This window comes from Pungitius pungitius, chromosome 7 (assembly GCF_949316345.1).
Source record: "Pungitius pungitius chromosome 7, fPunPun2.1, whole genome shotgun sequence".
Taxonomy (NCBI): domain Eukaryota; kingdom Metazoa; phylum Chordata; class Actinopteri; order Perciformes; family Gasterosteidae; genus Pungitius; species Pungitius pungitius.
The window spans coordinates 13,605,358-13,626,813 of NC_084906.1; the positions used below are offsets into that span (position 1 = coordinate 13,605,358).

The window sequence follows — 21,456 nt, forward strand, 5'->3', positions numbered from 1 at the left end:
CCAAACAGACAAAAAAAAATTGCCTCACATTGTCTCGATCTGAAAGGCTTTTTGGGACGGAGAGGATTAAGATAAGTCTCTAATTTGTAGCATCTTTCAGGACTGTTGTGTCCACAAACCTTAGAGATTAGTCTAGCAAACAACTGCTCAATTAAGAAGGGCAGATAAAGTGAAAATAGTTGGAGAAAGCAATATAAACTGAGCAGGTTTCCATACTTACAGTCAATTTGTAAGGCTGTAATTAAAGGCCCTCTCGGACTACTTTCTCCCGTTGTTTTTATTTTACTATCTAAAGCATCTTTTTAAGCAACAACATACGTTTCTGGGTTGAATGTAACCAACCCTCTGCTGAAAGTCTCTGTAATCAGTAACTATGACAACAAGGCTTTCTCCACATCCTCACCTGAAACTAAACACCTGAGGAGAGCCTGTGAAAGACGACCGTGACTACGCTACAAAGAGGCCATTTGGTCAAGCAGGACTAGCACAACGCCTGAAGCTGCCACTCTGCTCTGCAACCAGGGCCCGGGCATGTTTCCTGGTTCGTTCCGCTCTTCTGTTACCAACCCTGCACCTTCTTTCCTCTTTCTCCAATATACCAATTTCCTTTTCACAACCAAGTGAATGCCCCTGACCGTGGCCATGTGAAGTTGACAGTAATGAAACACACATCATCAGCTCTGTGCTTTGGATCTGGAGTCGGCATGGAGGAAAAAGAGAAGGGGTCTCTTTCGCTATTCTTCTTCCATGTTTTGCTTCTGTGTCTATCTCACCCTACTGGTCTCACATGGGCCTTTTAAAATGCCCTAATAGGTTTGCTGTTTGGCAGATTGTTTTGACATTACATTGCACCAAAGAGAGGCCTGCTGCTTATAAGCTTTGGGTGGAAATATGACAGAAAGTGAGGTGGCTTTGGCCCAAAACTCCTAATTCATTAAGAAAGTGCTTCTGTCTTTCTTGGCAGCCAACAAGGGCTACATGTTGATAATCCATGTCTGTTTTATTTTCTCATTAAGTATGGATTCGTAATCGTGTTAAGAGCTTGCCTGGATGATCCCACACAAGGAGGAAGATTCTTGAAGACAAGCCCCCTGCGTTAGCTCATCTTTCATTGTGAGGGCCTTGTCGTTAGCAGTTGATTAAAGGGCTCGGGGGTTAATATTTGAATAATGAAGATGATCAAATACTTAGTGGTGCATCACATGTCAGTATTTATGAATGTTTGTATTTGTTCAGCTCTGCCTGGAGCTGTGTGGTGTTAGCAGATCAGAGATGTTTATGTTCAAAACTTTGTTAAGAGAATTTACACAACAATACTCCCTCATGATGGGCTATCACTTTTAAGTGAACATCTTCTGAGGACATTTATCAATTTCTGTCTTCTCTCAAACACTCCCATGTGATTTGACATGCTCAGAAATTTCCATTTTACTCTTATCTGATAGGCAGTTGACAGCTTTGAGCCTTGTAATGTTTGGGTGAGAGGCTATTTTTAATGCTCAGTGATGAGTGAGGATTCCATTAGGGGAAAATTAGGAAACTCAAGAATACGAGAGGCAATAACGTCTGATATTAGACCTCTAAATCATCTAGCTCTCAAACCTTATAATCGCCCCCAATCCTTCCTGTTGGCTCCTCTCCCTCCACTTATTTATCCCGCTTGCTAGACCTTCTGAAATTAAAAGAGCTCAATTAGTCAGTTTGTCCTCTGTGGACTTCTGTAATAAACTGTTGATGAATCCAGCCATCTTTTCTCACAGCACAAAGCTGGACCATTCATTTTGTAGTGGGTCTCTAGAGAGCCTCAGAGCTGTGGAAGACTATGTGCACGAACAAATCTTGACTAAAGTGGGCAGACCAACCTTTATAGAGCGGTCTGCTGTGACTCAGAGGCGGAGGATGTTGTCTTTTATCAGAAGAAGGGGAGTTTGACACTCGGTGTGATTGTGACGTAATGGAGATCCCGATGAGCAGGTTGCACCTGACATAGTTCATGTATATGTGCAATTTGGTGAATGTTGAGTGCGTTGAGAGATCTAAAGAATAGAATGAGGAATAGAGTGTGATCATGAAGTAAGAAACCAGAGGGAGTTTAAATATATTATGAAAAAACATTTTTTAAGAAGAGTAAAATATTCATAATGTTGCTAATTGCATTGCATTTGTTCTTAATTTAGTCTATCCGTGTACTTCTCACATTTTAAAAGGTGCATATTTCTATGTAGGCAGCACTGTAATGAATGGATATCAATGTATTGCATATTGTAATACTCTGAAATAACAGTGGTATTTAATTTGTTATTTTCATGGATGAAAGATAAAAATGCCAGTTCATGGTATAGTTCAAATCTACATAAATAGCTGTTTGATGTGGAGATGTTAAAATGTATAAAAAATGTATGTGAAAGATGGGTGACTTACATTTTTTTAACTTTTTAATTTTTTTTAAATATTTGTAATTTTATTACGTCCGCGCAAGTTCATGACCGCGGCGTTACACTTCCGGGAGGACGAAGAAGAGGAAAAGAGGCGCCACGTGGAAGATGAGCTGTGACTCTCGGACTGCGCGTGCCATCGGCGTGGAGTGTCGTGAGTGACGGACTGTGAGCCGCGAGTTCGTGAGAGTTCGTTCGTCAGAGTGCGTGTGAGTCGGACTGCGCACCGTTCGTGTTTGGTGAGCACGAGGAAACTTGGGGTTGGCTAGCTGGAGCTAGGCTAACGCTGCGGTTCCCGCTGTCGGAGGACGTGACGGCGCTGCTGTGGGCGGAGACTGCCGATCACCACGAGCGGGGGGTTCGTCAGGAGCGGCCCGGCCCGGCTGATTTATCCACGGAGGTACAATAGGAAGTTTCTATGAGCTCCAACTAAAGCGCGCCAACAATTCTAGACCAAGAGTGCACTCAAACTAAACTTAGGCAGTTGAGAAAGGGAAACTATACCCTGGGGTTTTTATATTTTTTTATTTTCTATATTCTTGGTTTTTCTATTAGAGAGGTGTGGATGTGTATTTTGCCGTTGCTAATACATTTTCTAACATTGATATCCTGCATTGGTTTTATTGGTGATGTTTACAATTTGAAATGTGACTTTTACCACAAGAGTTAAGGCTTCATCTTCCAGTATAAGGTGGGTTTTAATACACGATCCGGTGGTAAAAGGGTTACAATATGATTTGAAATGATTGCAGAGGCCAGTGGGGCTGCTGACATTGGGCTTTCTGAGAGAGACCTTTTGGTTGAGGTCAGTGAGCATACAAAGCAGTAACACTTAGCAAGAGCAACTCTCTGCAGGGCCTCTTAATGTTGTCACATGCATGACATGGCAGATGTCCAGACCAAATACAGACTTCTTTAGATGATGGCTGGCACTTAGAAAGTGGTCTATAACTCAGAAATTCTGTTGTAGATATGCTTATGAAATTTCATTTATTTCTTGGAATGTTTATGTATGGAGGATGCCATATCTGCAGAGTCTCTTAGCACTTCCTCATTCATGTGAATTATTGGGTGGAGAGCAAAGAAAATAGTGCCAGTACAGAGATTCAAGGCAGGAACTGCTTAACACTCAACACAGTTTATATTTCAATCAGAAGATACTTCATTAGAATGAAAAATGATTAGCAACACATACATGGCTCAATATAATAGGTTTGCAGTTTTGATTTATTTGGGTCAGCCATATTAAAAAAATGATAAAAGTTCAACCTGGAGATATTAGGGGGGAAGCCTTAGAACTTCTCACTATTTGCAGGTTTTACACAAAAGGAACTTCAGCCCCAGGCTTTGATCTGAATTACTATTCTATTTGTCCTGGAGTGTTAAACAAATTTGAAGATTTCTGAAATAGAGTGTCAAATTGATTTAGGGTTTGTGTCAAAAAATTCTACAGTGGAAAACAAGACTACAGCATACCGCCTGACACCCCTCCATTATGGATTAAAGTAAATAATTTGATAGGATGGCTTATCACTACTTTAACTCTAACTCTTCCACATGGTACAGCTCATTTATCCTTGAAATGAAAAGCGTAATTATCAAAATATTGAATGAATCATATCTGAAATAGTCAAGATACATTCACTGTTTAATAGCACTCACTATTTCTCTGGTGAAGACCACAATGACTGCTACAAGACATATTTAATCGCCTGTATCCTGTGTAAGGAGATTACTTGATCTTATTTTAAATCCCTGGCTCCAGTGTAATTTCATTGTAGCTCTTGAATAGGAGACTGAATTTCTCATTTGAGCTAAATTGTTAACCAGACTCACCCCACCCTTGTAATGATTAAGTTTGTGCCCCCTAAGATATTCATACCTCAGATCAAAGTCATGGGGAGAGCTACATACTACTAATGAGTGAAAAGAAGTTATGCAGTAGCATATTGAAAAAAAAAAACATAAACATGAGCATACCTAAAAGGTACTTTGTTCTCGAGCTGAAGCATATCCTGACCTAAGGGAATAGCTTTAATAGTGCGAGAAGAGAAACACATTTTAAACTGCTGCAAATGCAATTGAGGAGGAATAACTTGATTAAGAGGGTGGTATTCAAGTCAGTGTGCTATAACCAGAGGCTTGGTGCTGTGAACCGTTGTTGCACAAGTGTAACGAGAGTGAATTTAGCACCCGGCGTGGGCATTTTGTTAATCCACCTCTGAAATTCAGTCCTTCCTCCCCATCTTTCAATTATCATTATCATAAAATGAAGTGAGGCCTGAGAAGCTTTACGCGCAGGAAGCTTTTTAATTACCCGCTCTGAAGATTTGTATTTTCATCTTTATTAAAGATGAATTTCCAAGTTCATGCCATTTGGAGCCCCTTTTCTGCTTAGAGGTATTGTATGCATGCAAGACATTTACCAGTGAAATAGAGAGCAGAGGTCAGAATTCTAGAGCATGATGCTTTCCTCCCACCTCCATTTTATGTGATGGTATTTTTGCATCTGGACTGAAAAATTGAAGAATATTTTCATACTTTTTGCACAGTAAAACTGAATATTATAATCTTGCAGATGCTCCAGTATAAAAAAAGGCACTAACAATTTAAGGTGCAGAGGCCAATGACAATTTACCAATTAGCTTTCTAACCACTAGAAAGGTACAATTAAGCTAATTCTAACCTCAGACATCTCTCGACCTAGCCACACTTTCCAGATCGAATCCTTGTTAATTAGCTTCCCTGATAGTATAAATACAGCCATGCTTAGCTGAGTTGACAGGGCCCAGTCGATGCATTCCACTCCCCTGGGAGTTAAACATAACATAATTGCTCTTCGAATTTATTAGCAAGCAGATGTAGAACATCCATATTCAACTCCCGATGGGGACTCACCAACCTAGGCAGGGGTTAAAGGGTATTCTGCAGAGTAAGCATCCGGCTCACTGACCCAACACCTCAAGTCTCGATGCGGCGGAACTATCAATCACGCTTCCACATCGCCCTTGGAAAAGCTCATCTAAATTGTTGCTTGGGTGTTCATCAAATATGGATAAAGAGAATAATGTTTTAATTACTTAAGAAGCGGACAGCTCTGCTCAGACTGTCTGGGCCCATAGGCCCAATGAGAGGCCACTCAAAGAATGGAAAGCTCTCATTTTGTTCTCCTGCTTCCTCTATCTTCACCTCCCATCCCGTCTGCATCGATCTCGTCACCAAGGATGTTCGCTGACGGGAAATCGATCAGAAAGTCTTCTTAATAAAGCCCTAGACTGATTTCAGCTCTACACCACGTATACCTACGGCTGTCTCGCTCTTCCTCAGCTTGGTATGTGGAAGACCTTGAGATGGTCTACTAACAAAGCTGCTTCCTTTCAATTAAATATATATTATTTGTGCAATATGATTAATGTTCTAAAACAGATAGACTGTGATGTAATCCTGTTAGCTGCAGATGTGCTCTAGCCACACTGTGTAATGTTTTGCTGCAAACTTTGTTTAATTGGTGGCTATGGCAATTGTTAGTTTTTTAACGAGCCAGCTGGATGGCTTTATTGATGTGCTTATTTCATCACGTATATTTTGTCATCCTTGTGTGCACACTCATTTTCACACTGAAGTAAACTATTTATCTTATTTTTATATATTCAAATCCATGTTCTAATGGCAACAATGGCATCCTCCTTGCTGCAAGGTTGTAATGTAACATGCAGTTACAACTTTGTTTCATCAAAGAATCCCTAAAAATAGTGTGTATGAAAGAGGCTATAACCATGTAAGACAACATACATAACCGCTATGTATTCATACACCAAGCAATCCATCTAATTGCATTAATAATTGTTAATATTAAACATAGATAAATGCAATTCTGTATCAATCACAATTTCACACAGAATATACGTACACACACACACACCCAGAACCATAGGCGTCATCACTGTATAATGCGGATAATCTCCTTTTATCTAGCCACGCAGCGCTCACCAGGTCACCTCGCAGATTACCTTTCTGCATCTGCGTGTGTGTTCACCCTTGATTGTCTGTTCCACGATTGTTTGCCAACTCTGCACTGCTGCTGCCAAAATTGCTGAGATTTAACATATGCAGTCTTATACATCTGCATTCTGATATTTTATTTTTAGGAGGCTATATAAATCATTTGACAACTTTGAAGTAACCCATTTTAATGTCTACTAACTTGTGACCAGATATGTGAAACATGACCGTTCCCTTCAGAAAAAAATGATATATCAACTGAAGTTCTACCTCCTAATCAGGATAAGGCACTGGCTTAAGTGGCGCCACATCGGTATGAGTTTTATGTACGTGACAGTGCACTTTCAACAAACACATCATTTTCATGTTACTGGCGGCTATGACATATCCAAGATGCTGGGAGTTGCTAGGGCCACTGACAAAGCATCGCAATGTGATGAGTTGGGAGTGGGAACATGCTGGCTGGACAAATTTCCACTTGGGAGGCCTTTGACCTGTTTCCACACAATGCTGTGAACGGATTTGGTCTGTTGTATACAGACAGCTGTCTAGGGCAAATCATGGGTCCTTGCACTGAATTTTATTTACTGGTCCCATGAGAACTATGTGAACAATGCTCGTTGCCGTTAAGTACAACATTTTTCCTTGCCTCCAAGAAGTCCAGGGTTCATATGCCATATTTTCCTCTTTCAGCATATACCACATGTACTGTATAGTGTATTTAGGACATTGGCTTTCAGTAGAAAAAAAAAATAATCACTGTATTTGAAATACTGGGGTTTCTCTTTTGCAACTGCATAAGCAGAAAAGGTCTATAGTTATCTAGAATATCGCCTTTCCTTCATTTATTTTGGCTCGTATCTTTTAATTGAGCTTCATCCGGAGGGCGTTTGTGTGTGTGTCATTGTGTTGTCTTTGTATTTTTGTCCACAAACCTCCATGTCATGCTTAGATCACAAAGGCAGATGCGTGGGTTTCCCTCTGATGAACAAATGAGATTACATGTGGCAAATGCACAGGTTCTTGGCTTTGATCACAACACAGAATTAACGATGCTAGCGGAGCTGTCAGCCTCAACACATGGTGCTGGGGATGTGCTCCCCGTTGGCTTACATACCAAAGTCAAAGGGTATCAAATCAAAGGGAAACACTACATTGTGGTCCCAATCAACGCTTATTACTTGTCCGTGACTAAATCAGGTGAATGATTAACGGCCTTGCAAAAAGATATGGATGGATTCAATTACAAAGAACACACACTAAAACACTCCTTTGCACCTCACGTGTGCGTCAAGTACTCACCGAAATGAAGTACCCCGTATATACGTATATTTATCAGTAGCGTCCATACTGCAGAATAAGCTTTTATCCGTAGTATTTATGTTCTCAAATGTGTGCAAATTTGTAGTTCCCAGTGAGTGGAGGCTCCTGTGAACTACTTGTTGGAATCAATGCCAACAGACAGAACCAATCCAGTGGAGTCTGACCCATTTTAGATTAAACAATTCTATGATAAAGCAAACATCCGACTAGACCAAGTCTCTGTCTTGGCTCCTCTACGGCCCTCACCCTGGTGTATCAAACAAAGTGACATTTGAAAGAGAGCAGAGAAGCACAGTGTGCAGATGAAAAGAGGTGCTGGGAGTGAGAGAACAGGGAGGTAGCCACAAAGCCATCTGGATGGAGAAGATGGATTTCATTGAATTCCTTTTCCAGGAAATTACAGAAATACCTTCCACGCAGACCGATTAAAAGTGAAACCGCCTATGTATTTTTCCATATATAACAAATGTCTTCTATTTTTGTCTTTGTCCTCTGTATAAAGGAGGTCAGTGCTAGTGTCTACTACTACTGAAACCCACCATTGTCCCCAGCATCATCTTAATCCGTATATGTGATATACATTGTGATTTTTGTGTAGACTTCTGCTGAATTTGATTTCATTTTTATTCTCAATATCTTGGTCAGTTTGGTATTTTTCATCAGCGCCAGTGACACTATCTCAGACTGCTCAGTTCAAATTGTGAAAACAAGTCTGGACTCACCTCCCACACCTGACCTTGTTCATATCCAACATCTCTAAGATAACTAGAATGGAGCAAATTTGAATGTTGTTTGGCCCGTGGAGTCTTTTGTTAGGATGATTTTCATTCAAATCCCTCTTTCTCACACTTGAGTTCACCATTAATGCAACATTTATTGAATAAATATTTAAATGCTTAAAGTGTGAAAATACTTGTACAATGTAAACTCTGGCTATATCGCACAATATCATTGTCATACTGCCTTTATAGCTAATTGCTGTATTACAGTTAAATTGCAATCTTTCAAACACAACCTTTATTGTCCCTTACACGTATCCCGTCCAGTATTTTTGATGGGATACGTGTTTCATCAAGTTGTAAACAATAATTCTCATCTGTTTTCTCTCGCTTGAAAGAGTCGTAGGCAACTTATTTTAATTTCCATGCCATGACAAACATAGATAACGATAATTCTATTTATCAAGCCTGAAAGTATATCAAGTCATTTTTTGTGGGCACAAAAACAAAGCAAAAAAAACCTAAACTTAATATTAAACTTTTGATTAAAACGTCATAAGTTCATATTTATTCATACTTTTGTGTGAGAGCTCACAGATAATAAAATACGGATTGGCTAACGGAGAAGTTGTGGGGTAGCGCCATATATATATATATATATATATATATATATATATACAGTATATCACACATACACTGTTGCCAATCCAACTAACCAAATGTGTTACTTGGTCCAGAACAACAAAGCATGTGAAATATTTCAAGCAAACTGTTGAAAGTTTTGCTAACAGTAGAGTAATGATAGAAGAGCGCTTGCGCTAGGGATTTGACTCCGAATACCAATACTGCGTACTATGCTTATGTACTACACTATGCTTTAGGACTTGTATCGCTCTAATTCCAGTCTCTGTCCTCACAGAATGCAGTTTTTCAGTGAACAATAACTTGAACACTGACATATTTTTTGTCACCCTTTTACCCTTTAAGAATGTGTCTTTTTACACATACCCGTCTCTGTCCCTCTGTCTCACTAATGGTTCATAACTGCTCGGTTTGCCTTCTTTTCTCTGGGATTTATTGAAGTAACAAATACACACACAAGCACTTGTTTAGCAGACACAAGTTTTAGCAGAAACTAAAACAGAAGGAATTATCTAAAAGTTGTTTTGACAAATAGTTTACTGAAATATTCCTTTGAAAAAAAGAGAACACAGACACGGGGGACGACACAAAAGAAAGGAATGCAACGAATGATGTATGTTCAGTTTATCAGCATTGAGTTGTTCTCACCATCATAAAGATCATAGAGAACATCAACAAACACACGTCAAAATCCGCCTCCATATCTTTACCCAATCCAAGCCGAAGTCTTTTTTGTCTCATCTCCAGATTTCCTGGACTTTGTCATGCTTCATGGCATTGCTGCTATTTTTTCAACAGAGGGCCCAGCCGCCTTTTGGAGTGTTTGAACCGAGTCTGCTCTCAAGCGAGTAGCCCTTCATCATAGCACCGGGGTGAAGGGTCTACTTTTTGCAGATGATATGCTCATTTATCTCGATGACCATGTATTTAAACCAAGTGCAAGTCTAACTGTTACTTTTCTCCTAGTTATCTGTCTTTGTGCTTAAGAGTAAGCAGACAATATCTGTCAAGAAATATGAAGAGTGGGAGTCGACAAGCTCCAAGCAGGTCCCCTTTTAGAAGAATGGAATGGAAGAGGAGCATGAATTGTGCAATATCTTATCTGCCAGAAAATCCGGGCCTGGGCTTTCTCCCCTCGATTTTCCAGTCAACCTCTCTCTCCCCATGATTTTCCCCCGTCCGGTAAAGATGGATCAGTGCAGGCCGTGGCCTGGTCTGATTTATGTGGATACAGAAAGAGAATCAAACAGATGCATGTGTTCTTAATTTATAGCCAACATAAATGAAAAGTGAGCTCATCCTCTCCCTCTTGGTCCCTTCCTCATTGCTCACTTTCTCTTGGTCTCCCCATTTAACCACCTCTCCAGGTCTTACTGAGAAGCATCTGGAAAGAGATCATTTGGGGAAGAAGGATCAAACAAGGACCACAGTTTGTGTCCAACACTCTTCATTGAAAGAAAGTAATACATATTATTTTGTCAACGAAAAAAAGGGAAAGCTTAGATGTCATCTATTGGTTAACGAAAACCGTTTTGTAGCTTTGAGTGGAGAATCTATCGGTCATGCAACCAGAAGGAACACGAGAGGGTTTAGGAACAAATGACTTTTTGGGGGATTTTCAGACAACCAAAGTGTATTTATTAATTTAAATGAATTAACAGGATTGAAGTGGGCTTATTGAAACTGGTGAAAAAATGTCCAAATTTGGACTGTGAAGGAGTGGCGTGGAAATGACACTTATGGCTCTGGTAGCAGTAGGGACCTGTCTGTCATATGGAATGCTACTCGCAGTAATTGCAGTGACTGTCTTATCTGACAACAGAACGGGGGACTCTTAGTCCAGTTGGTCCCCGAAAGAAGAGGTATTGGTAAATACCTGTATTGGCAGATCAGAAAAAGTTGAATATCTGAATCAATTTGGCCATAATTGAATTTCACTTTGCAACATGGGGAGTTCCCTCCTGGTGGCCATTAGAGAGAAAGCAAGTCTAAAGTACCTCCAGATTGCTTTCAGAGCCTTGATGCTTGTGAAAAAATGTATTCATTTTTGTTTGTTTATAGATTTGATAATGAAATACAGAATATTTAATAAAAAAGCTTCAGAACAAAGCCCAGGCAGCCACATTTATTCTCCTTATGTTGGCTTTGATTTTTTTCTTACTGGGTAAAAAATTGAAATGGAATATGTAAAAACATAGTTAAGGACGACTCATTTTGGAGAAATGCGGGCATGAAGTAGTAAAACAGAAGGTAGACTGATGGCTTTACTTTTCCCAAGGGATGTCTTTTTTTCCCTTTGGAGAGATCCCCACCACATGATAACAGAAACAAAATTACAGTATAAAATTAATTAAGATCCAGCAAAACGATTACTGGATTAGTCTAGCATTAATTGAATACTGACGGAGACTGTATATCACAAAGATTAGAAGCATCTGAGCCTCTTGTGTTCAAAGCAATAATATCAGGAAGGAATTTATATTTTAAATGTTGTATGATAGTGGTGGCGGGGGGGTTAGCATACTGAACCAATTACAACTTTCTCCATAAGTTAGTATTTAAGACTTAAACCTCATAGCGCTTAGAGAGAACGTATTTAAATGACTTTGCATATTAACACCTTATTCGCCACACACACACACACACACACAGGTATACATCTAGGTAGTCCTGTCTCGTACACCCCTATGAATAGAAACCAACAGTTTCTGACTTCTAACCTTTCAAACTATTTTGGGGTCTTAGCCAGCTAAGCAGGCCAACATTTCAAATGCAACACCTTCACATAGCCGTGGGGTTAGCAGGCTGCCGCTTTCTTGCATGTGGTCCTCGGTCCTCCCCAAGCATCCGCCATGTGGGATCAGTGCCTTGTGTGTTACTGAAGGCAAAGGCTTCTATTAAAATGAGAGATGCCCTCTCTGAGCCTAGCAGGCAAACTGGGTCTGTCTGTCTCTTCGGCCCTCAGGCTCTAGATGTCCAATAAAGGTAATTCCCCCCCCCGAACACCACACATGGTTGAGTGAATGGTTTAGTGTCTTTTGGCAGATGTGAATAGTGGGCTGACAGAAAGGTATGGATTTGACCAGGATTAGGTTCACTGTTTACCTGGAGAGGTTGTAATGAAGTGGTGTTGTGCTGCAGGGGGGAAGCTTTCTGTACATGGATCTCCTCAGAGAGTACAGCCTTATCAGTCTCTGAGTCCATTGTTTTCCTTGATTTTGCATTAGTCTTCATGTATCTATATGTGTTTGGAGTAGAGTGATTATACTATTCTACTCGTGCTGCCTGTTTTTGTGTTTGTAAGTGAAAAGATCCAAGTGGCAGTGAGACAGCCACCGCCATCACTCACACCAACAGTGCATCTTCGACTTCGCTGAGCCCTTGCTCTGAGATAAGGCTTTGAATCCCTTTGGCTCTGTAGTTTGATCAATCTGTAGATTTACAGCCACCACTGCACCACACTGTGATGCATAAGACTAGTAAATTTTGCACCCTTCATAGAAAATGCCCTTCTTCATCCCTCATGTATTGATGTAACACCATTGAAATATTTCCTTTCAACGGAATAACTAGCAATTGGCTCATCTTAATCAGCTACGACTTGTTCCTCTCTGTCTTTCCGTTTAAATTACTGTTTTTTTCCCCTTTTATTTCCTGTACATCAAATACTTCACAGAAGTTGCAGGATTCCTCATTTATAACCCTTAGTGTAAGTGCCAATCTGTCAGGGGCTCAGCAAGACTCCATGTAGCTCAGTGAGAAGTTACATTTTATAACAAAATTTTCATTACATCAAATAGTTGATACGCATCATTGCTTACATGGAAGGGTTGTTCTACTCGTAAGATTTATATCGCTAGCAGTCTCCTATAAAGTTCCTAAAATAACTTTGAATGCTTTGGATTTTAGTATTATTTGTCTTTAATCGTCTTCCTTCTAACAGTAGAATGAAATTACATTTTCCACACTTTAGCTATCTTACAAATATGGATTAGAAAGTTTTAAAGTAGGATTCTCAAATAATTTTGTAGTCTAGCTCACGAGTCATCATAACTCTAATGTTGCAATATCAGATCTCTGTTAGGCTTCAGTCCAGTGCTGGGGACAAACATAAAGCTCTTTTATGATTCTGCAGAGGTACTGCACACCTGACTGGGGCTGAAAATGCCGGTCCCTTGGGCTGTTACTTGAGACATGATAACGTCTCTCGAGTCTTAAAGGTATGGAGGTGATGAAGCAAGCACAAAGCCTGGATCCCTTACTCCTGCACTGTGAATGGGGAGGCTGGGTAAAAGCATAAAGAGGGCTTAATGGCAACCTGCCTAACCTTCTGACCCTACTTTGTTGGACAGGATGAAACAGGGGTACCTTACCAAGGCTCCATTCAGAAATAATAAAAGCACAAAGCTTGGATATCCGACATGTGGTTCAAATTCCTCCCATCTTTACAATGGTGAAGGCTCCTATCACACATGCACAAAGAAGCACAATATGGTCTAGTTTTATTGCAAATATTCGTCCTCTTTGACATATTGGTCCATATCGTTCCTGCATGCATATCTTCTCTAAGGCTTTCCTCATGTTGTGTGTTGGAATGCTCAATGTCCAGAGATATCGTATCATCAATATCCCAAGCACAGCGTTGATGCTTTATCTTTTTGCCAGCTCTGACGGTATCACTTATGAATTGGATGTACACACTTCCCTAATCTAAGGCATTTGGGGCAGGTGTGCGATGAGATCATAACTTTTTTTGAGGCCAAAATCTGAGGCTCTGTGCAGGATAGAAACACTCTGATCTCATTTCCACATGCCCTACAGCCTTGTAACCTTCCCTCATCATCTCAGCCAGATTCCAGCTGACCGGGGATCAAACGAACCGTTGCTTCCCTTGAATGTGCCTCCTCTTATTTACTCCTACCTTAAGCATCCCTCTTCTTTATGCTCAAAATGTTAGACAAATACACACTCTCTTCTCTTAGTTAAGTTTGTTTTCTGGCTTGTTCAATTTTGGGGTTACGAAGTGCCAGTTAATGTCTGGGCTCACCCGCGTAGATAAGACGTCACAAGTATTCCTTTCGAGAGGTTAGTAGAGTAAAAGAATTATCTTCATTCCCTGTTAGTACAATTTGCTGTGCACCTTTTGCCCTACAGGGGGAGCCATGACCTCACGTTGGTGAAGCCCTACTCCTTCCCCTGTTCTAGCTCTTCCACTGTTCGGTTTCTAATCGCTTCCAGTGTTATACTTAAAAACAATTTCTGGTTCAGACTTGGCCCCAGCCCTCTGAATACATTACACACAGATTTTACTTTTAAAAAGTGCAATGTCTATGGCACAGTGGCATGGTAGGAAGAAAAGACAGCAACAGGTTATGATGAGGGATTTATGTGAGTTTGCCTGCAAAATGGCTTTAGTGTCGAGCAATAGGTTTCAGTCTGACTGATGTTCCACAGAGACTGAACTATGTGGCATCATAGTGTTGGACACGAGGCAGGGAGGAACAATATCCTAAGTGTGTGTTCGTCCATTCTTCTGTGTGGCCATTTTGGCAATTTTTGAATGAATCAGGTATATGATTTTTTTTCATTGCTTTCCATATGCCAGTCCATGAGGAAGGAAGTTAATACATTTAGTTTACAGCTTTTATATATATCTTAACCTGAACATTTTCTTCAATTAGAAGTAGCCAAAAAAGCCTTTGTAGACAATATAAACTCATTTGCATTTTAGCCTCGCTCATTACTCGATCACTCAAGTGTGCATGGTGTACTAGTGCATGATGCAGAATGCAATTGAACATACACAATTCCTCTGACCCTCTTAGAGCAGAAGGGCCAATACATCAAGCCATGTGAATAAACAAAAATAAAGAAAGTGTCACAGTGTGTGGTGGAGGACCTGAAGGCTGAGAGATCAGGAGCAATGAAGGGATGGTGGTTTTAATCAATAAAGAAACAAAAGTAGCAAAACCCAACTGGGAAGAGAAGTCCTTAAAGTAGCACGGAAGAACAGGAAACACTTAATTGTTGTCATCATCCTCAGCATAAAAAGTTAGTTTTAACATATTATTTCCACTATTGTCGTGTGTGTATGCAAGTACATATTTAATTATTCCCGACAGTCTACCCTCTTCATAGCTTTTCTTATGGTTTCCTCACCAGTGACAGGCAGAGGTACGCTGAGTTAGCAAACGGAACCTGATGACCCTTTGGCGTCCTGAACAAGCTAATTTGTGTAGATGTACAAGCTTTTTTTTTTTTCAACCAACAATGGCTGATGGTAGAGAAGAGCCATGTTCAAAACGGACTTTTCAAGAAAATCTAGACATTGGGAGTGGAGGTCGGCCAACCCAGATGCTAGCAAGCCTGTGAGAGGCTAAGTTAATTCAGGTAGGACTTTAGGACTTCACTGAAGGCCTACGTGTGAAATGCACCACCCGCCAATGGTTTGAATACACCGGGGAGGTGCAGCTGATTACACAGAGGAGGATACACTCAGAGTTTGAGGCAGACAGATGCGAGCAAACACATGAGGGTGGGAAGGGAAGTGAGCACAGGACACCGTGACAGAACGGGTTATTCAATGGGTCTCTGTTTTCCAGTGATACGTGTGGCTTGAGCACAGACGTGTCAAAAAAGAGGGACTTTGATGCTTGGCGTTGCGCCGAGATTTAACACGGCCAGAGAGTGATGTGCTTGGGTGACATAAAGCTATTGGCAGGATATTGGGTGTTTGAGCAGACCTTCATGCAAGAGAAACAGTTTGGCCTCAGGCGAAATACACATCTGCATGTCTTTGATGCTATGCTTCGATTGACTCCGAAGTTGGGTCTGGGGTCAGCAGTACAGAGCAGTCCTGGAATATCACAACACATCCTGGGCACGGTAAATTATCTCTCAGCTGGTGCGGTTGACATTCTACAGACACATCTTCAGAATTAATTTAGCAGGGAATAATATGTTCATCGTAAATAAACACGATGGAGTGACATGTTAACAATAGAAATGTACAATTGTATGGGTACTGTGCACCCAAACCCGTGTTGAAAATCTGAAATGGGGGTCTGGGTCTTGAACATGAACAATTTGCCCACCTGCTCCATCACTTTGGGCAACAATGGAAGTGAGGCTCTCTGACCCATCGGCTCACAGCTATTCCAATGTAACATGGGTGTATTACTTAACCCCAGTTGGAGCACACACTAATTGCAAATCCACAGTCTAGCTCATTATAGTCTGCATATGCACCAACACAAACACTATAACGCACATTTAACCCTATAATGCCTTTGCAAACACATGCATGAACGTGTGAATTTTTGAGCGTATTACATTTGCATGCGTCCAATTGAGCAGGCAAATATTGATGATCTCCTAACATATCGTAAAAGAATAATTTGATGATTGCCATCGCCTAATTGCCACAGCTGTGTGAGTGTCTCTCCCTCCGCTACTAGAGCGAGTGGATCCTAGCTCATTACTCTGGCAGAGAGGGGCTTCTTTATCTACTATCTGGCCCAGTTTTAAAGCTAGCCTATTTTTAAATTGGTTCCTACACACTGCCTTGTTAGCAGCAAAGAGCGTAATCTCTCACTAGGCCTTACTACACTCTACCTATCTGAGTCACTCTCTCTCTGTCTCTGTCTTTTTCTCTCTCATCTAGTTTCTGACTTTTCATTCCGTTCTCTTTCCTTGTTGTTGCCTCAGATAATTAATGAAACCGAGAGCATGTGATGCGTGCTCTCTCAATGTAAATAATAAGTCTATTCAGTGCACAAAGAATCCGTCACGTCTATATAGTCATGTTGTTGGTGCAGTACATATCTTTATTAGTGTTATGTAGCTCATAATAAAGCTGATGGTTCACCACTACTGTCTTTAAAGTTACCACCTGAATAGAATATTCAGTCAACCTATAAACTGATGAAGATATACTCCATGGTGATGTGTTGAGCAGTGAAATAGGTGATTGTATATGCCTCAGTGCTGAATATCTCTCTGTTGCATGATCTCAAAAGACATTTTAGAGAAGCGATTTCCCCGTGGAGCGTATCGTGAGAGTTGTAACTTGAAATGCTTCAAAGATTTTTACGTTGTAAATCTCGCCCGCTCTCCCGCTTTCTCTTACTTCCTCCTTCTTGTCTTCTTCTTCTCCATCTGTTTCTTTTTGCCTTCTGTTACTCAGGGCACGTTCAGCTTCCTTGTCTTTCTAGCTTTGCCCCTTCACTCTCATGTGGTGTGCAGGGGATTCTTGGCAGAAGCCCAATTTGCAGGTGTTGTAATTGCTTTTTCTTGGAGGAAAATAAATAAAAACCTATTGCCTGACTGAAAATTAAAGAAATTCCATTATATTCATCACTAATTTCCTGAATGTTACACCTCCACATGCACATAGATGTGAAGATCAGATCAGACACGCACATGTTCATCTGATAGCTTTGTCTCCCTCTGTTTGCATCGGTTGTACTTGATTGCCAATGTAAAATAGCCGAAAAATGGTACATACAGTGAATTCTGTGTTTTCTGTACCTTCATTTGCATATCTGACAATTGGCTGCCGGAATCTTGTGTGAAGGACAGTCTCTTTGTCTTTGGAGGGAACTCATTAGGTGTGCAGGCGTTTGCCCCATTCTCGGTCGGCGCTTAATCCGTCAACACCATTTGTGCATTTCATTTTTCACGCCTGCTCTTTCACTGCACTCCCTCTGCATCCCTCCGTCAACCCCAGCAAGCTTCTTGCAGTTCCCCCCCCCCCCCCCCTACCCGCCTTCCCTTCTTGTTCTCTATCCCCTCCTTGGCCCAGTGCAAATCTAGGGCATTCTGCTGCAAGGCCTGATATATCTGAAGCCAAGTAACACATACATTTATGTTTCAAGCAGCCATGACTGTGACAGACATGTATAATGCTATCAGACTCTGTCAGACATGGCAGCTCTCTGCTGTTGTTCAATTACAAAGCTATTTAATGTGTCAAAACCTGTGGTGGAGGCCTACAGTGGCTCTTTTCTCCTCCATGACCCTCGTTTTTCATGTATTGACACATTACGGCACACAAACATGGAACTAATGTAGTTCAAATGTAGCTGTGTTTCAGCCTCGATGTCCGGCCTCCATATAGACTGCCTTTTTATGTTGTTTTAATGTAAAGATTCTTTTTAGGCTTGGGCTGTGATTTCTACTTATATTTTTATGCTTTAGTGATGCAATAATGTAGTAAGGGGATACAGGGCAAAAAAGACGCATAGAAAAACAGAAGCCCAGTTAGCTACTTTAGCTTTTGTTGCCTGGACTGAGGAAGACATCAAGGGCAAAATATTCACCCCTTTATGTTCTTTGTGTGGTTTAAATTAAGCTCTTTGTGATTTAATTTCGGTTTTGTTTATTCTCTTGCCTTTATGGTGATATACATATTTCTACATTCCTATGACTGGAGAAACTTAAGTTTCAGTTTGTGTGTAGTTATTTATTTAGCATGGCAGGACACATCATACTAACAAAAAATCTGATGTGTAAGTATTTTTTTTCTTATTTAACGAGTGACGGCAATAGCAAGGAGCCACAGTCCGTCTACACTTTCCCAAGACACAACACAACATTTTTGGGTTCTTCATATATTATTTATTCAGTTTACATTTATTAGGTTTTCTCTGGTAGGAAAATATACTTTTCCAACTGCCAGAAAACATGACCCGAGTGTCCTTAAAAGTAGCCACAGTCCTGATTTAAATATGTCTATGAACAAAGACTAAAGTTGTGCTACTTATTGGGGTTTGGATTCATTGCTTTAGCCCAAGTTGGTGACTTAGAATGGCAATATCAGCATTATTCCTTAAAGCTTGTTTTCTATTTAGACCATCTTTTAAATACGTATTTGTATTAGTCTAGGCTAAGATGTTATGAATATGTAAACGTTATAACCGTCAACCTAAAAACAAGGGCAGAGAACACCAACTAACACAACTGGCACTTTGCAACTTTTATAGCGTATCCACTTCAGGTTTGAGGGCAACGTTGTGTGTTTTCTTGCGTTGGTGGAGGTCCAAAGCGGCTCTTCAAAATTAAACAGTGGAAAAGCCCAACAGTCAACATTTGCTTAGCTAGTGCCATTGGCAAATCAGGTTGGATGTGCGAAAGTCACCTTGACAGTTTCCACAACAGTGTTGTCATTGGTAGACAGCGATGTCATCCAAATATATTGTGGGTGTTAAGCGCGCGTTGCAGGACACACAGTCCAAAAGATGCGCCGCAAACGGACAAGCAGAACAGAGGCAACATGGTGTTTTGCCTGTTTTTGCAAACACTACTGGGAACATCATTGTGTTTATATGCTTTGGGACTCTGAATGTGGTATGGGCGCCTGTAGGGTAAGATGCATCCGGCTTCAGCGATGGGTCACCTTTGCAATTATTACACAATGGGGGATTAGTGGTTTATCTACATACTAGAGAGCAATGGATTTTTCTTGGCTGACAGATGTAGTGACTCAAGCCAACAGGTTTTTCATAATAAAATAAACTTATAAAAATTCTGTGATATTAAGTAAGATAAAAAAGACAACTCTGACAGTAACTGTGATCAATGATCCTCTATTCCCAATCTTAAACTTCATTGTTTACAGTTCTTCTGAACCCATTTTATTGTATCTCTGTGTATATGATGTTATATTTTGTGGGCACTATAGACACTACTTTTTTTGACTCCATCATGCCTAATTCGTTTTTATTAACTATTTAAACATGACCACATATTATAGTTTTGACTACATCTGCGAAAAAAGATGAACTACGATCAACATTCAACACACAAATAGGCACACGGTTGACCTGACACGTGTCAAAAGAAACCGGTGAACAGTAGTCGGGACTTTGTCTGAGAGCTGTCCTCCTGCATGCAGGACCAGCGCACTCATACTCACTCTGTAATAGCATCGAGTTCCAGGAGAGTCCTATTGGACTTCTCTTTGGCAGGGGGGCTATTGATTTCATTAAGAAGACGTGTGGAGCACATTACAGAATGATGACTGCTTCATGGGGGGTCAACAAGAAATCAATATGAAATTATATTACAGCCCCGACTGACTGGGGTAGGAGCGGCTACCACGCACCACTGCCAACACCAGCGTGCAAAACTAGGCACTGGTTTCCCTGTAGGGATTTCTTGTGGGAGGGGAACATGCTGAAGGTTATAAAAGAAGTTTGGATTAAGCAAGACCTCGTCTGTCATTACAAGGCTGACCTGGTACGACTGCACTTGCGGACCAAATGAAAATATGATCGATGTGAGAGTCTCCTTCTGTTCACTCTGCTCGCTGACTAAAGTCAGAGAAAAGGAATAATGTTATAAAATAAAATAAAATGATGCACAAATGTACACATTACATTTTGACACAGGGTTCCATAAAAAAGAGAGCGGATCTTAAATTTCTTCTTCGGTGAAAGGGGCAATCTTTGCAGATACAAACAATACATACCGTCAGGGTCAACACTGAACCTTGAACGTAACCCACAGGACCTGAACCTTTTCCCCTGCATACTGCTAATTGGCACATCATTTTTCTTTTTTTTTCAATAATGGAATGCGATTTTTTGTCTCCTTCGTCAATGTCCTGGGCTTTGTGAAGTTAAACCTCATTGCAGCATATGTAAAAATGGTAATGGTTTACAATCACGGCTGAAAAGACAATGAAATATTTACGTATCAGGATATTATAAAAACTGCCGTTCCCTCTCGTCTGTACCCTCACACAGAGCAAGGTGGAACCCCGATCATGAATATAATCATCACACCTACATGGGTGTTAATACTCTTATTTCCGATAAAATGTCATGATCAAAATGTGCAACCTCTTTGAAATGTCTCGCTCTTGTTCTCATACTAATGGAGATCATAGTCACAGTTTTCTAAGGCGGGGTTTGATCTATGATCTACCCCTGTGCCGTATCATTAAACATAATTTATTGATGCCGTACATTTCCATATACTTCTTTCCAAAGCACAGATTTGGTTGCACCACACTTTAACGTCAAATGGAAATGGATGAATACTAGAGGACTATTTGACCAGATCAGAGAATGGGGGAAGACAACCATATAGTAATAATAAGGATTATTGTTGAGAGAGCTCAGGCGTGTAACCAATGTATTCCAGAGGGAAACAATGCTGTTTTTGTGCAGAGCAGGTTATGTTGAAGTTTTCTTTTTTTAACATTTTGGCTGTTTGAGGATGATGTAACAATAACTGCGGGATCGTTTTCCCATACGTGTCATTCTCTGCAAAATATATGAGAGCATGGTGAGAGTATTAAAATAAAACTGACATGAACAGCCTTGTGCAGT

The 21,456-nt window shown here is 40.5% G+C and overlaps 1 long non-coding RNA gene across 1 annotated transcript in view; it reads left to right on the plus strand.

Annotated features, from left to right (window-relative positions):
- The first annotated feature begins 2,611 nt into the window (after positions 1–2,611).
- Positions 2,612–21,456, plus strand: part of LOC134132200 (uncharacterized) — a 48,847-nt gene continuing 30,002 nt past the window's right edge. Inside the window, exon 1 of the long non-coding RNA XR_009956724.1 lies at positions 2,612–2,835. This is a non-coding gene — a long non-coding RNA (uncharacterized LOC134132200). The remainder of the gene's footprint in view (positions 2,836–21,456) is intronic.